Source organism: Cololabis saira, chromosome 2 (assembly GCF_033807715.1).
Source record: "Cololabis saira isolate AMF1-May2022 chromosome 2, fColSai1.1, whole genome shotgun sequence".
Taxonomy (NCBI): Eukaryota; Metazoa; Chordata; class Actinopteri; order Beloniformes; family Belonidae; genus Cololabis; species Cololabis saira.
Window position 1 is genome coordinate 15,210,412 of NC_084588.1, and position 14,309 is coordinate 15,224,720.

At 43.1% G+C, this 14,309-nt stretch overlaps 1 protein-coding gene across 1 annotated transcript in view; it reads right to left on the reverse strand.

Annotated features, from left to right (window-relative positions):
* The window catches only part of large2 (LARGE xylosyl- and glucuronyltransferase 2), a 163,687-nt gene that overhangs the window by 95,442 nt on the left and 53,936 nt on the right, over positions 1 to 14,309 (reverse strand). The window contains exon 2 of the mRNA XM_061738909.1: positions 4,154 to 4,262. The gene's annotated coding sequence lies outside the window, so the exon portion shown is untranslated. The remainder of the gene's footprint in view (positions 1 to 4,153; positions 4,263 to 14,309) is intronic.

Genomic DNA, 14,309 nt, shown 5'->3' on the forward strand with positions numbered 1-14,309 from the left:
TACCGAAAAAGGGTGGTGGGGAACTTTGACAGGGTGATGCAGCCAACGATAACGTCTGAATTACAATATTTGTTATGTCACATGTACCTTGTGTCTTGTACTTATTTTTAGAGTCTAAAAGTTAGATAAATTGGTAATAAAACATGCATTAATCAAAAAATTAAAGGCTGCCATTTTTCACAAGTTTTATGTTGATTAATCGATTATTAAAGGAGCTTGAGGCTCCTTTTAAGAAATGAGACTCTTTAGCGTCACCCTTCACCACGACGGCCGTCGGGGGTACTGCAGCCAACAGTGAAGCCGGCACGGGAGAACGGGGAGAACGCACATGCAGCGTCATGTGACGTCACATCCGCAGCCCAGCGCGGGAAATTCGGGACCGAATTGCAGCACATTTTGCAGCACACAGCCTGTTCAAGGCAACGGAGAGATACACTAGAGGTCTCATTCTTTTTGGTTTGGAACGCTTCATCTGACATTATTACTAGAAAACTTAAAATGTATATACATTTTTTTCATAAATCCTGCCACAATCCGGCCTCAAGCTCCTTTAAGGTTATTTAAGAATAGCAGTTTAAAATAAAGAGATGAGAACTGGTATACCAGTTCTGGTATACCAGTTCTCAGACCTTCATTTTAAACTGCTTTCAGCTGTTGGGGACATTTTCATATACAGTTGGTAATGTTTCATCCATTTCTGATTTAACATAATTTTCTTAATATGTCAACCGTCTTTAGCAAGTTGTAAAGACGATCAAAAAATCCGATCCTGCAGCACATTATCCTCTCATGGTCACTGAAACGTCTTGTTTCGGGTCAGAAAGGCTCTGGTTCCAGTTAAAAATCGGACAAAACTGACCTGAGAACGCAACCTTCGGTTTAGATTTGATCACAAACATCATCCGCCTCATAGAAAAAGCATGCTTTTATCCGTCGTGAGGGTCCTGCTCTGCAGCCGGGGGTTTTTAGATGATACATTACCTCTAAAAGCTGCATCGCTCTGTCAATTATGTAATTATACATTTTTATTGTTTTTCTGAAAATGTGATCAAAGTCAGAGAACAAGTTGTTTCACCATAAAATTTTACCTTCTGAGTCAACCTCCACATAGAAACGTTTATGACCAGCACACCTCATAATGATGATGGAAAGAGAGGGGAAGAAAATCTTTAAGGGTATTGTTTGATCAGAAATGTGATGGGATGAAGTCTCACTTATAACCATTTATAGATGTGGTTCTGTATCTCTGCACATGGTTCAGAGCTCGAGTTTTCTCCTCCCAGAGGTTCCTCTCCTGGGAACCCGACCTAATTAAATACGAAGGCTCCAAACTCCCAGCGGCTCAGACAAACCCACCACCTGACCTCCAGCATTTGTTATCTGTCCAATGAGAGGCGAGCTGCAGCAGAGGGGTCAGGGGTCAAGGGATTAGGTGTGGGAGAGCGACGCATTGTCGGTGAGTGCCCTGTGGTCATGCCAGGTCACCCCTGACTGGAAAACAAGGTGGGGGTGGCTTAACGTGTGTGTGTGTGTGTGTGTGTGTGTGTGTGTGTGTGTGTGTGTGTGTGTGTGTGTGTGTGTGTGGGGACGGGTAAAACCTCATTACAGGTCTTACAGGTCAGCTGCAGCCACAAGCTGAGAACATCAATCAGTCAGAGCTCCATATTTCTGCACAGCATGTTCAGTTAACCACAGGACCTTCACACACACACACACACACACACACACACACACACACACACACACACACACACACACACACACACACACACACACACACACACACACACACACACACACAGCTCGACATTTTTACACTGACTGTAACTACAACAAGTGACAGAACTTGCTATGACAAACATCAAAGAATAAGAATTAGAACTAGCTCAGCTGTTTGAGCAGCTTGTGGGCTCGTTTTAGATTTAGTTTTGGTTCTGAAGTGGATTTCCTGCCTGGTTCAGTCTCGTTCATGGTTGTTTAACCTCATCATGCTACAGAAACTCAGATAACATCAGTGCAGCTCAGAGCTATGTTGGTTTTCAGCAAACACAATGTGCAGTCAGGAGTTTTTAACTCTGCTAACGTTGCTGCGGTCAAAGAATTGTTGACGCACCACTCCAGCTGTTTTGACGATGCCATCAGCCAAGGGACTCGTATGAGCAGTTTTGCCCCTGTGGGCATTCATTTGATCCAACCAAAACCAAGGAGGCTAATTCATTGCAAACTTAGGAAAAAAAGAACGTTTAAAAAAGAAAACTTCTTTCTGTTCCTGCAGAGAAGCGGCATCATCTTCTCAGTAGTGCCACCTGCCGTCTCAGGTGAGTACTGTGTTGTGTGGAGCGGCACCGAGCGCTGTTTTCTGGCCGTTAACGTCACATTCATTGTAACAGATGCTTCGGGCATAATTAACCCACTGTGTCATTTCTGTCACCAACTCAGAGCCACAGTCCAGAACAGCCCTTTAAAAATGAAAATGTTAAAATCCTGATTCATAGTTCTTTCACACGGTCAAATTACACATAAAAAAAAGAAAACCTTGGTCTATGTCAATTAGAAGATTAAACACTGCGTTAAGACTGTTCAACAGGAAACGGCCGGTCGGACATGTAAAACGAGTACATGTGGGAGCAGTTTTATGCTCTTTCCAGGGACAAAAAGGTCAATTTAGATCAAAAGACATTTTCTCTGCTTTTCAGGGAAGAAGCTCACTTGGAGTTTAAAAAAAAACTTGTTTCCTCCATCGCCTCCATCTCACTGACATAATCAGGCATGCAGAATCCAGCGTTGGGAATCTCTGGGCTCCTTAGAAGTCGGTTCCAACTCAAGGACAAGTTGCTACTTTCTGAAAGTATATTTCATTTATTCCCAGTATATTTAATTAATAAAGAAACATGGGAGGTCAACTGGGATATTACATTTGCCAACATTTAGCCAAGAATTTTAAAGAAAAGTGCATAATTATCATCCGCACAGATATCAGCACATTCTGAATAAATGAAAAACCTCTGACCATCGTCCTCCAATTATGTGCAATGATGAGCGGTATTACCTTCCTTTTTCACACATAAATATTGGGATTTTGTGTCCACGTACCGCATGTTCTGTCCTCGCTAAACGACTGACTGACTTTGGTTCTGGTTTCACCATAGAGGGAGGGACTACCGCACCAGCAAATATTCCTGGACAAGGTTTGGATGCTGCATCTCAGCTCCAAACCATGAAAGTCCTGATTCTCAGCGACTGAATCGGTGCAGAAGCCATTGGGATTAACAGTTTTAGGGTTTCTGTCTCACTCCAGTCTCTCCCAGTTGGCCAAAAGCTCTGACAGCTCTTGACGGGCCACTGGTTGTCGTCTACTGTGGCTAGGATCTCATAAGCGATCAAACATCCATACTTTTATGTCAGATTGCTGCCAGACCGTCCCGGCACAAAACTTTGGTGTTTTTTAGTTCTGCCTTTTTTTGTTCCATCAACATTACATAATGATTTAACAAAGACTTTGATGCAACACAGAAATACAGTTTTGTTTTTGGACCTTTTACCCTGATTCAGGTCTGTGATGTCACAGAAGTTGCCAAGTCGCTGCACAAGTTGTTAGACATCCACTTTAAAGCTTAGTGTAGCTCCCCTAAGGCTATGATTTCTGTAAACTTAAAACCCAGACGCCTACACGGATGCAGGCAACGCAACTGCACTAACAGACCAGATCTTCTCAGTCTTAATCCCACTAACAATGATTAGCTATAAATGTTTGGACAGCAATTCAAACAGCCACAAAAAAAAATGAAAAAAAAAAAAAACATCTGAGATTTTCTGAGAAAAACACAGAACTCTTCTTGTATTTAGCAGGCACCAACTCCCATCTTCTGGGTATAAATACACTCTGGGAGGGCTGCAGTATTGATCTGGTTCTTCTACAGCGCTCCTCTGAATGACACTCCATGCTGCTGCTGTGCTAAATCTGCCCCCAAAATGCTTCGAGCACATATAAATAATTTCCACTGCAGCTTCTAAAAGCCTTGAAGGAGAAAAAGGAGGAAAAGATGCACACGTACACACGCGCACATACACACAGCCCAACATGATAACCACTGGAGAGAAGGCGCTTTAATTTCCAAGATGTCAATTTAGGGGAAAAGCACACATTCCTTACCAGACTGGCTGATGTAAATCCCAGCGTGAGAAAGCTGATGGAGAGTGACGTGCAGGCTCTTCACTCTCAGACGATGTCTTGTTCAGAAACCACGAGGAGAAAATCCAGTCTGTAGAAATAAAACACACAAATATAGGAACCCAGATGAGATGGGATGTTTACACATCGGCAGAGAAATTTCAGGAATAATATTGAAATAAAATAAAATGACTATTCAAAAGGAACAAATAAAGGAAAGACGGAGATGTTGTTGAGCTGTTGAGGAGAAAAGTGCTGAATATCAAACATCAAAGTGGGGGAGGATCAAACTGAACTGTCAGATGCAGCTTCTCCCTCTCCTGATTAAATCTGAACCAATAAGACCTTTTTATTTCCAGTGTTGCTTTGTTTTTGCTGCCACTACCAGCGCTCATCACATCTCCCGTCAATAGAGCGGCGCTCATGGGAATTGGATATATTCCATTCCTGTGACTTCAGGAACCTCTTCAGGACTTCGGTTCATAAAACCGCATCGCTTCCTGAACTCGTCATCACATTTAAACTTGTTTTGGAGCCTTAACCGTTCCTTCTTTATTTGATAAACCAACGGATCATCACACGCCCCTGAGTGACGAGTAAAGAACCAGCATGCTCCAGCAAAGTCTGGCGTTGTAGACTTTTCTGATGATAGTGTGCAACAAAACTAATGTCACAGTTTGATGTTTTTGAGATTCATTTATTGAAAAACATTTTTGCATTTCAAGCTTGCAGCACATTCCAAAAACAGTTAGGACAGAACAGCTTTTAATACCTTATATTAAGGTTTAGTCTCGTAACACGTACAAAGTGCCAGGGAGAGAAGGTCAGATTTGTTGACAATTTGCGTATCTCTGAACAACTCAAACACTCAGCCTTTTGAGGGAGTTTTTTAAATGAATAATTACTTGCACTTATCACATGTTCTGAGTAACTTTTATTTTTCCTTTCATCTCATTGATGGCAATAAATTCCCCTCGTACCAACTTTTACTGGAACATACTGATGACCAGTCAGTAAACGTTCAATAGTTCTCATAGTTCTGGTCCATGGTACGAATGTAGACTAGAAGTCTGCACGTACCACTAGCAAAGATAAACTTTATTTGCAGGTACATCTAGCTACCATCAGTTGAAGTACATTAACTTTGCCCAGTCTTGGGGAGCCAATCAAATCAGTCTGCCCTTGTAGAGCATCTCTGGGCAGGCTTAGCATGATGACGGCAAAGCACTGATGTAATCTGGATGTTCACGGTGTAGATGGATCCAGCTGAGGATTAGCAGCCATTTGAATTAGCTTTGGTATTGACAGTTAAATATTTGTGCTTTTTCTTTTGAAAACTGAACAGAAGACAACACCCAAATCTTTCCTGTTAGAAGTATTTGCTGTTGTGCCGACAGTCTGCAGCAAAAGTTTTAATTAACTCTTCTACTCTTCTACCCACCCTCCCATTGACTTGTTTCCATCACTCTGAATATGTCACCTTGATGGCTGCTGATTGGTCGTAGCGCTAGCCACCTGTCGCTTGTTGGATGAGGAGGAGCTGCAGTCCGTTTTTGATACCCTGCATGTTTCTAGACGTAGGTCTGAGCTATCAGGCTACAGCCAAAGTTAAACCTATGCTAAATCCGTGTCTCTGGGCAGACTGGCCTCTCGCCGGGTGGGGGTCGTGGGACTGGAGAGCGTGGACCTCTTGGCCACATGATCGTCCTATTGTCCGAGTGGCTGGTGCTCGGCTGGCTCCTGGTCCATCACCGTGGGTTCCCTGGCTGCCTCCTCCCGTGGTCATGGGGGCCCCGCCCGGGGCTTCCCTCTGTCACCACTGGGATGGGGCGGGCCTTGCTGGCGGGGGGTTTCCTCCCGCCCTCTTCTGGTCCTCCGTGGGGCAGCTGGTGACCTGGGTTTGGGTTTCTTCCTTGTCGGCTTCTGGTCTCTTGGGTGGCGGGGTGGCGGAGTTGCGCCTTCTCTCCCACAAACACAGTTACACAGACATGCACACCTGCTCACTCACCTACATGCTCACCCCACAGTATTGGGGGACAGTTAATCGCAGCGTCTTGATTCAGTATTAGAGACCTGAAGTGGTTGCTGTTTGTGTCTCTGCCTTTTGTTTTCTCTCTTGCAGATTCCAAAGGCTTGTGTGCCCGTTGTGTGTTTTCGTGTGTTTCTCTCATTTCAGACTTGCAGCGGATGCCACCCCATCACCCCCCTGATCCCCCTCATATACAGTATATGTTTAAAAAAAAAAAAAAGAAAAAAGAAGTTTCATACAGAGATGAGAAAACTGGCTTATAGGTTTCTGGCTTGTCATTGATGGTAACTCTGAGTATTAAGAAAAGAAAAAAAAACCTATGCTTAATCGAATAGCAGAACACAATGATCGGCTGTTGAGACTCCCAGAAGGGATAAAGCCAAATGATCCGATGTGTCAACCATTGAAACGAGCAATAGTGTAAAAGTGTATATCCTGCATGAAAGTCAGTGCTGCACTTCTCTGTTTTAGCAAACCGCAGCAAAATTTCAACCTCAACTCTTCTTGAACTTCAGTAAATGGGCAAATGGAGGCAGAAAAAAAGCAACAATTAGCCAGGGTGACGGAAAAGCTTGGGTGCCCATGGAAGTGCTCAGTAATGAAGTAACAATCAGACAGATTTACTGATGTGAAAACATTGCTGGTCATTACTGTAACAAGTCTTGTGTGAAACATAGTTCTAAGTCTGCAGGCAGGGCTCATTATGGCTGGCTTGGGAGGGGAACAGAGGCTCTGAGGGGGACGGACAGGGACAGAGAGGCAGATGGGATGATAGAAGGAATAGGGGAGGAAAAACTGAGCAAAAAGAGTTCTGTTTTGATTTTGCCCTTCCCTGGCGCTAGCTGCGCTCAGTCCAGATGGTGGTTCCCTCCCGCTCGTCAGAATCTGTGCCTCGGAGCCCGATACGAGCCACGGCCTATGACAAAACCATCACCTTGCATACCAACAGTCTTAATCTGCATCTGCATCAGGGAGAATGTGGGGGGTCTGGAATCGAGCTAAACCGCAGGAGGTTCCAGGCTGTTTTCACTGCTGCTGATAGCTGGATAGCTTCTGTTGTTTGCGTGCTAACATCCCTCTGATGGCTGTACGAGGACCGCCAGATTGGCTGTTAGTGTGAAACAACAGCAACCATTAAAGCTGCTTCATATGGCCTGGGGGTAGGAGGAGATGGGGAGGTGCATCCACACCAAAGGGGGCCAGACTCAGCGAGAGACGGGTAATTTCTTTGTCTTTATGTTTCAGTAAACAGAACCAGGAAAGATTCAAACTCATTTACATGCACCGCAGTAATCTGAGACATAACCTGAAGTGCATGTGGTTTAATATTATAACATGAAACTCAGCGACAAAAGATGAATATCATCCACATTGATTCAGATGCATATATACACACACACACACACACACACACACACACACACACACACACACACACACACACACACACACACACACACACAGTTGTGTAAAAAAGTGCCTACCCCTTCCTGATTTCTTATTTTTTTGCATGTCTGTCGCACTTAAATGTTAGACAAAAACACTAGTAAACACAAAATGTTGTTTTTAAATGAAGGTTTTTATTATTAAGGGGAAAGAAAAATCCAAACATGGACCTGTGTGAAGAAGTGATTGCCCCCTAAACCTAATAACTGGTTGGGCCACCCTTAGTAGCAACAACTGCAATCAAGCGTTTGCGATAACTGGCAATGAGTCTTTTACAATGCTGTGGAGGAATTTAGGCCCACTCATCTTTGCAGAATTGTTGTAATTCAGCCACATTGGAGGGTTTTCGAGCATGAACTGCCTTTTTAAGGTCATGCCACAGCATCTCAATCGGATTCAGGTCGGGACTTGGACTAGGCCGCCACTCCAAAGTCTTCATTTTGTTTTTCTTAAGCCATTCAGAGGAACTGAGTTTTGGATCATTGTCCTGCTGCAGAACCCAAGTGCGCTTCAGCTTGAGGTCACCAACAGATGGCCGGACATTCTCCTTCAGGATCTATTGGTAGACAGCAGAATTCATGGTTCCATTTACCACAGCAAGTCTTCCAGGTCCTGAAGCAGCAAAACGGCCCCAGACCATCACACTACCACCACCATGTTTTACTGTTGCTATGATGTTCCTTTTCTGAAATGCTGTGTTACTTTGATGCCAGATGTAATGGGACATACACCTTCCAAAAAGTTCAACTTTTGTCTCGTCAGTCCACAGACTATTTTCCCAAAAATCTTGGGGATCATCAAGATGTTTTCTGGAAAAAACTGAGACAAGCCTTTATGTTCTTTTTGCTCAGCAGTGGTTTTCGTCTTGGAACTCTGCCATGCAGCCATTTTTTCCCCGTCTCTTTCTTATGGTGGAGTCATGAACAATGACCTTAATTGAGGCAAGTGAGGCCTGCAGTTCTTTGGATGTCTTTAGTGACCTCTTGGATGAGTTGTTGCTCCGCTCTTGGGGTCATTTTGGTCGTCCGGCCTCTTGGGAAGGTTCACCACTGTTCCATGTTTTTACTAGTTGTGGATAATGACTCTCACTGTGGTTCGCTGGAGTCCCAAAGCTTTAGAAATGGCTTTGTAACCTTTTCCAGACTGATAGATCTCAATGACTTTGTTTCTCATTTGTTCCTGAACGTCTTTGGATGGCAGCATGATGTCTAGCTTTTGAGGATCTTTTGGTCTACTTCACTTGGTCAGGTTCTATTTAAGTGATTTCTAGATTGAGAACAGGTGTGGCAGTAATCAGGCCTGGGTGTGGCTAGAGAAATTTAACTCAGCTTTCCAAAGATTAATTAAAAATGTATTTACTTTTAACAGGGGAGGGATCACTTTTTCACACAGGGCTATGCTGGTTTGGATTTTTTCCCCCCTTAATAATAAAAACCTTAATTTAAAAACTGCGTTTTGTGTTTACTTGTGTTATCTTTGTCTAATATTTAAATTAGTTTGATGATCTGAAACATTTAAGAGTGACAAACATGCAAAAAAAAAAAAAGAAATCTGGAAGGGGGCAAACACTTTTTCACACAACTGTACATATACTGTATGTTGGCGAGTTCGCATGAGTTTTCCAAATATCTGATGCATCTTCTGGGCCGTCATGCTGCCTTTTAAAGGCTGTTTTCATTTCAGGGTCGGTTTGTTGCCCAACTCTTGTTTCAATATGTAGGTGTGTGTGTGTGTGTGCATGCGTGTGTGTGTGTGTGTGTGCGTGCGTGCGTGCGTGTGTGTGTGTGTGTGTGCGTGCGTGCGTGCGCGCGATGCTGCAGCTGGCCAGGTGACAGGACATGGTGTTGAAGTCTTTCAGACCTCTTCTGTCTTGTCTTGTCTCTTACCTCTGGGACAGGAATGCAGTTGCCACTATTTCTGGGGTTACTGTCCAAAAAATATCAAAAAACATTTGCAGTAATTTCAGCACCACAGTCTTTTCTTTTGATAACCTTGCTGCCTGTGCTTTCCAAACACAACAAACACAACACAAACAACACATACCCACTGTAAAACCCAGCTGGATGAATTTGAGCCTGCAGTGACTAAGGGAACACAGCACGGCTGCAGTAACCTGCGTTTGTGTCAGAGGGACCAAACGCAAAGAGAAACTGATAAGATAAAGATTTTAGTTGGTCTAAATTAAGTAGGTTATGCAAACAAGTGAGTTTAGATAGTGTTGTGTTCCAGACATGATTGTTCGTATGAGTTTCATAATGGTGCAGCCCACTAGCCCGGTAATCCTCTGCCCTGGGGTCCGGCTTTACTAACCTATACCACTGAGATAATATATCACATCTCGGCCCAAAAATAGTCATTTACAAATGGGACAACGACCATTATCTCCAACCCCACATTCCACCTCGGAGTGCAGCTTTGAATATTCATTGCGACCTTCTGCAGAAGCTATAGAAGAATATTTAGACAAACAACAAACAACACAAACTATACCGTACCCATGTTTCATGATTTTAACATGGGTGGGGGGGTGACATTGGATGCAAATTTTATTGAACAGAACACACACCTTTTCAGGTCACGGTGACACATTTTAGTGACGAGTCATCAACGGATCCAGTTAGACTTTAGTTATGGTTCTGCGTCAAAACGACGCCTACGCGTGTGGTACGCGTCGACGCAGACCACACGGCGTCACTGACGCCGTCACTGACGCCGTCACTGACGTGCACCTCCCGAAAATTGTAACTACCCGTCAAGGTGACGCAGACCAACACGCAGACGGAGAGGGCTATGATTGGCTCACTTGGTAGCAACGCATTTCCGGTTTCCGGTTTGAAGCAGTGGTGAACTTTCAGCGCTCTTTTCTTCGTGTATGTGGGATTTTTTTTGTTTTGGTTTTTTGCACAATAGTTGTCCTTATCTCTTTGATTCACTGTGACTGGAAAAAGTCAGAAAAACCATTCAGGAAAAGATCGCAAACTAGCGGTCGCGGGGGGTACTGCAACGCAACGAAATGGAGTGACGGAGAAGTCCGAAGGGTTCACAACGGCGTCACGGTGACGGCGTGTGCTCTGCGTTGGTTTGACACAGAACCATAATTCAGGCTTTAGACTTTAGTTCTGTTTCGCTCCATTAGAAGGAAGCTTGTCCAGACGTGTGATCAACAACAGCATGGAAATGCCAGTTTATGTTCAACATATCCAGCAATGACGACACAAGCCCAGAAAACAGGGAGCTGAGAAAAACTACACTCCTTCTATTCATGTCAAGCTGTTGAAAGTGCTACGATCCTCAAATCAGAATAATCTTTAAGGACGAGCGCTGCGTACATGAACTGGGATCTTGGCCCCCTCAGAGACACGAGCAGACGTGGTAAGGTAAGGCTGTTTACCCATGAATCTTTGCGATGACCCTCACCTGTGTTCATGAACTGTGCGTATTTACTGAAACAAAGATGCTGCGTATCGCAGATGAAATGAGTTTCCTCCGTCAGGTGACTGACGTCTCCCTCGGAGAGGGGATGAGAAGTTCAGTCATCCGAAAGGGATTGAGTAGAGACACCGCTCCTCCAGGAGATGCTATAAAGATTGCATCAGCTGTCCTGGGAACGCCTCAGTATTGGATAAATCTTGTGCTGGTAGGAAGTGAGTTTCAATTCTTTCTATCTCAATGTGAATCATTCAATTTGAACCTGAATTGATTGATTTAAATAATTGCTTTTAAAATCTGAATCTGACTGTATTTCATTCTATTGAAAAGTTCAGCTCTCTAATTCATTCTCATTTTCAGTTTCATTTCTCTCTTTGTGCCACACATCCGGGCCCTCGCGTCAGACAAAACTAGTCAAGCGAAGATGGGAAGAAATTGACTTTACGACAGTAACGCACTTTATGTCATCTATACCTCACATAAACACTTTATGTTTTATGTACGCTTTTATACTAGTACCTACTCAGCGCGACTCGACTTGCCACACCTCGTCTCGCCTCCACTCGCCTCCACTCGCCTTGCCCTCATTTGTTTTTAGACACCCAGATGAGAAGTAGGCGGGTTGGAGAGAAGCTGCTGTGACGTATTTGGTTGTGTGATCTAAACGGAGAAGACAACAACACTAAAGATGTAGAACATGGAGGAGATGATATATGTGCTGCTGGGTCTGTGGCTTGTGTATATCAAGTTAAAAAATGAGAGTGAGAGAAGCTTCAAGCAGCAACGCTTTTTTTTGTTTGTTTGTCTCAGCGCTGATGAAAAGTCAGCTGGAGCCGCGAGCGGCTGAGAAGTGACAGAGCGCCTCGCGGGAAACAACGTGCATGATGTTGCAGCATAAACAGTCTGGGGACTTTAGCAGCAACTGAAAGCTCGTGTTTCACCCCATACAAGTAATTATTGGAAACACAACGTACCCAGTGGTGTACTGGCCAGCTGGCATACCGGGATGAACTCCAGTGGGCCGACGCAATCACTCCCGGCCCCCGGTGGCTGATCTGGTAAAGCTGGACAGATATTCACAGATTCCCACTTCTGCAATCAATAACTCATGAATAAAGAGATATAAAATCATCAATGTTGTCTCTGTCCGGCCACTGAGACACATACAATAAGCTACAAGCTGATTGTCATCAAAACAAGACCTAAGCTGCACAAAAGATGTTGATGTCAATATGGAACTGGCTGTAAGTATCCTAGGTATCGTCTCCAAATTACGATCCACAAATAAAAATATTCAATAACTTCACTATCACCAACTTAGTTCTATCCCAAGACATCTGATGCAAGCTTTCTAGCAAATTAACTTCCTCCTGGGACAGGCTTTTTCCCATACCTGAGTATTCTCCCAGAAGAGCTAGACGAGGTGACCAGAGGGGAAGGGTTCTGCAAATTTCTGCTCCGGCTGTAAGCAACCCTGAGCTTTGATAAGTGGAAGTTAATTGAAGAATTGATCAATGGATTAAAAAAAGGGAAAACTGATCAACAAGATATTAAAATGTATTTAACCGAGACATCACCTTGTGGTCACAATGATCAGGGATAAAACACTGCAGATGTTTTTGTCCCCTACATCCTTCCAGTAAACCAAGAAGCCATCGTCTTTACCATCATGTTGCTGGTGACTTAATGCTCCAATTGAACTTCAAAGGTTCAAACTAGGCAAAAACAAACAAGGAAATCAAGAAAACACTGAGGACTCATGGTAAATAGAGACTTTACATACTTTAAACTGAAGGGACTTCATCTCCATTACAAACGCAAGCTGAAGCCAATTAGTTGAGCAACAAAGGATATCTGGAACTCAATACTTTTATGCGCGACTCTTCAAAGCACCAGAACACAAGTGACAGAACTCCAAAGAGGATAAATCATCTATGATCACACTGCTGGCGCAGCTGTTTGAAAAATCTGCTAAATATCTGAATAGGTCAAGAGAGAATATCAGCTAAATCTGAACAACAAACAGCCGGCAGCAAGCCCACGTCACTGGCCAATGTAGCTGTGGAGTCAAAGTCCTTCTGCAGTTAACCCTGCTTACACCAGCATGACGACAAACATCAAAGTTTAGGACTAAGGCTGAGAAAAACACGGTCTCGTTTTGAGAGTCTTTGATTAGAAAGAGCTTTACAAGTTGAGAAACAGCCAAGTTTTTCAAGCTTTGTCTGAATTTCTGGAAAAAACATAGCATCTCTGTAACACCAATATTTATTGAAGCGGGTTGCTCTGCAGAAGACAGGCACTATCAAACAAAACATGGACCTGAAGTCCTAGCAGATTCAGTCTAAAGGAGTAACTTATGGCTCCCTCTATTGACCGTGTGCCATGAGAGAAGATCCACAGATGTGACTGGTCCACTTAACAGCATTGTTCCAGCAGCTACAACTCACTTAAGATATGCTCTATTTGCTTTTTTTTCATGTCTGAGTTATATGAAATAAACAAAAAGCTAGACACTAGAAGCTACTGAGCAAGGCCTTAACGCTAATTGCTCCGTGGTGTGTGTCTCAGATGTTAGTCGCTTTGGATAAAAGTGTCTGCTAAATTTTGACAGTAGTAGTAGTAGTAGTAGTAGTAGTAGTAGTAGTAGTAGTAGTAGTAGTAACACCAATGTAGGGCTGGGCGATATATCGATGATTTTAATATATATCGATATATTTTCAAACACGATATGGTACGAGACAATATCGTTTATATCGATTTTTAAAACTTTTTTTTTTTTTTTTTTTACATTTTTTTTTTTTTAATGATTTTGATATTAGTCAGGGCCGAAAATTGAAAAAGCCCCTTAGAAAACAACATGGTAGGCATTTTTGAGGAAAAGCACTTTCTCTATTGTTTCTGTAGGATTTTTTTGTGCTGAATCCATTTCTGCCGTATGCTAAGCTGTCAAAGTTATCGTTTAGTCATAATTATTGATTAATTAGCACAACTATTGATTTGTCGTCTAAAGTTAGAAATGGTGATCAGTTTCCTATTTGTCAATAGTAGATATATGATTGTTTGGTATCAATGTAAAGGGGACCTTCTCAGCTTTTATCTGAGCCCATGGTTGTGTTTTTCTGACAAACATAGAGGTCACACGGCCTCCTTAAACCATAAATTACACACATTTCCATACAATTTTTCGCCTAAACTATCTAGTTAATTTTATCTTCTGGGATCAAGAGATATCAA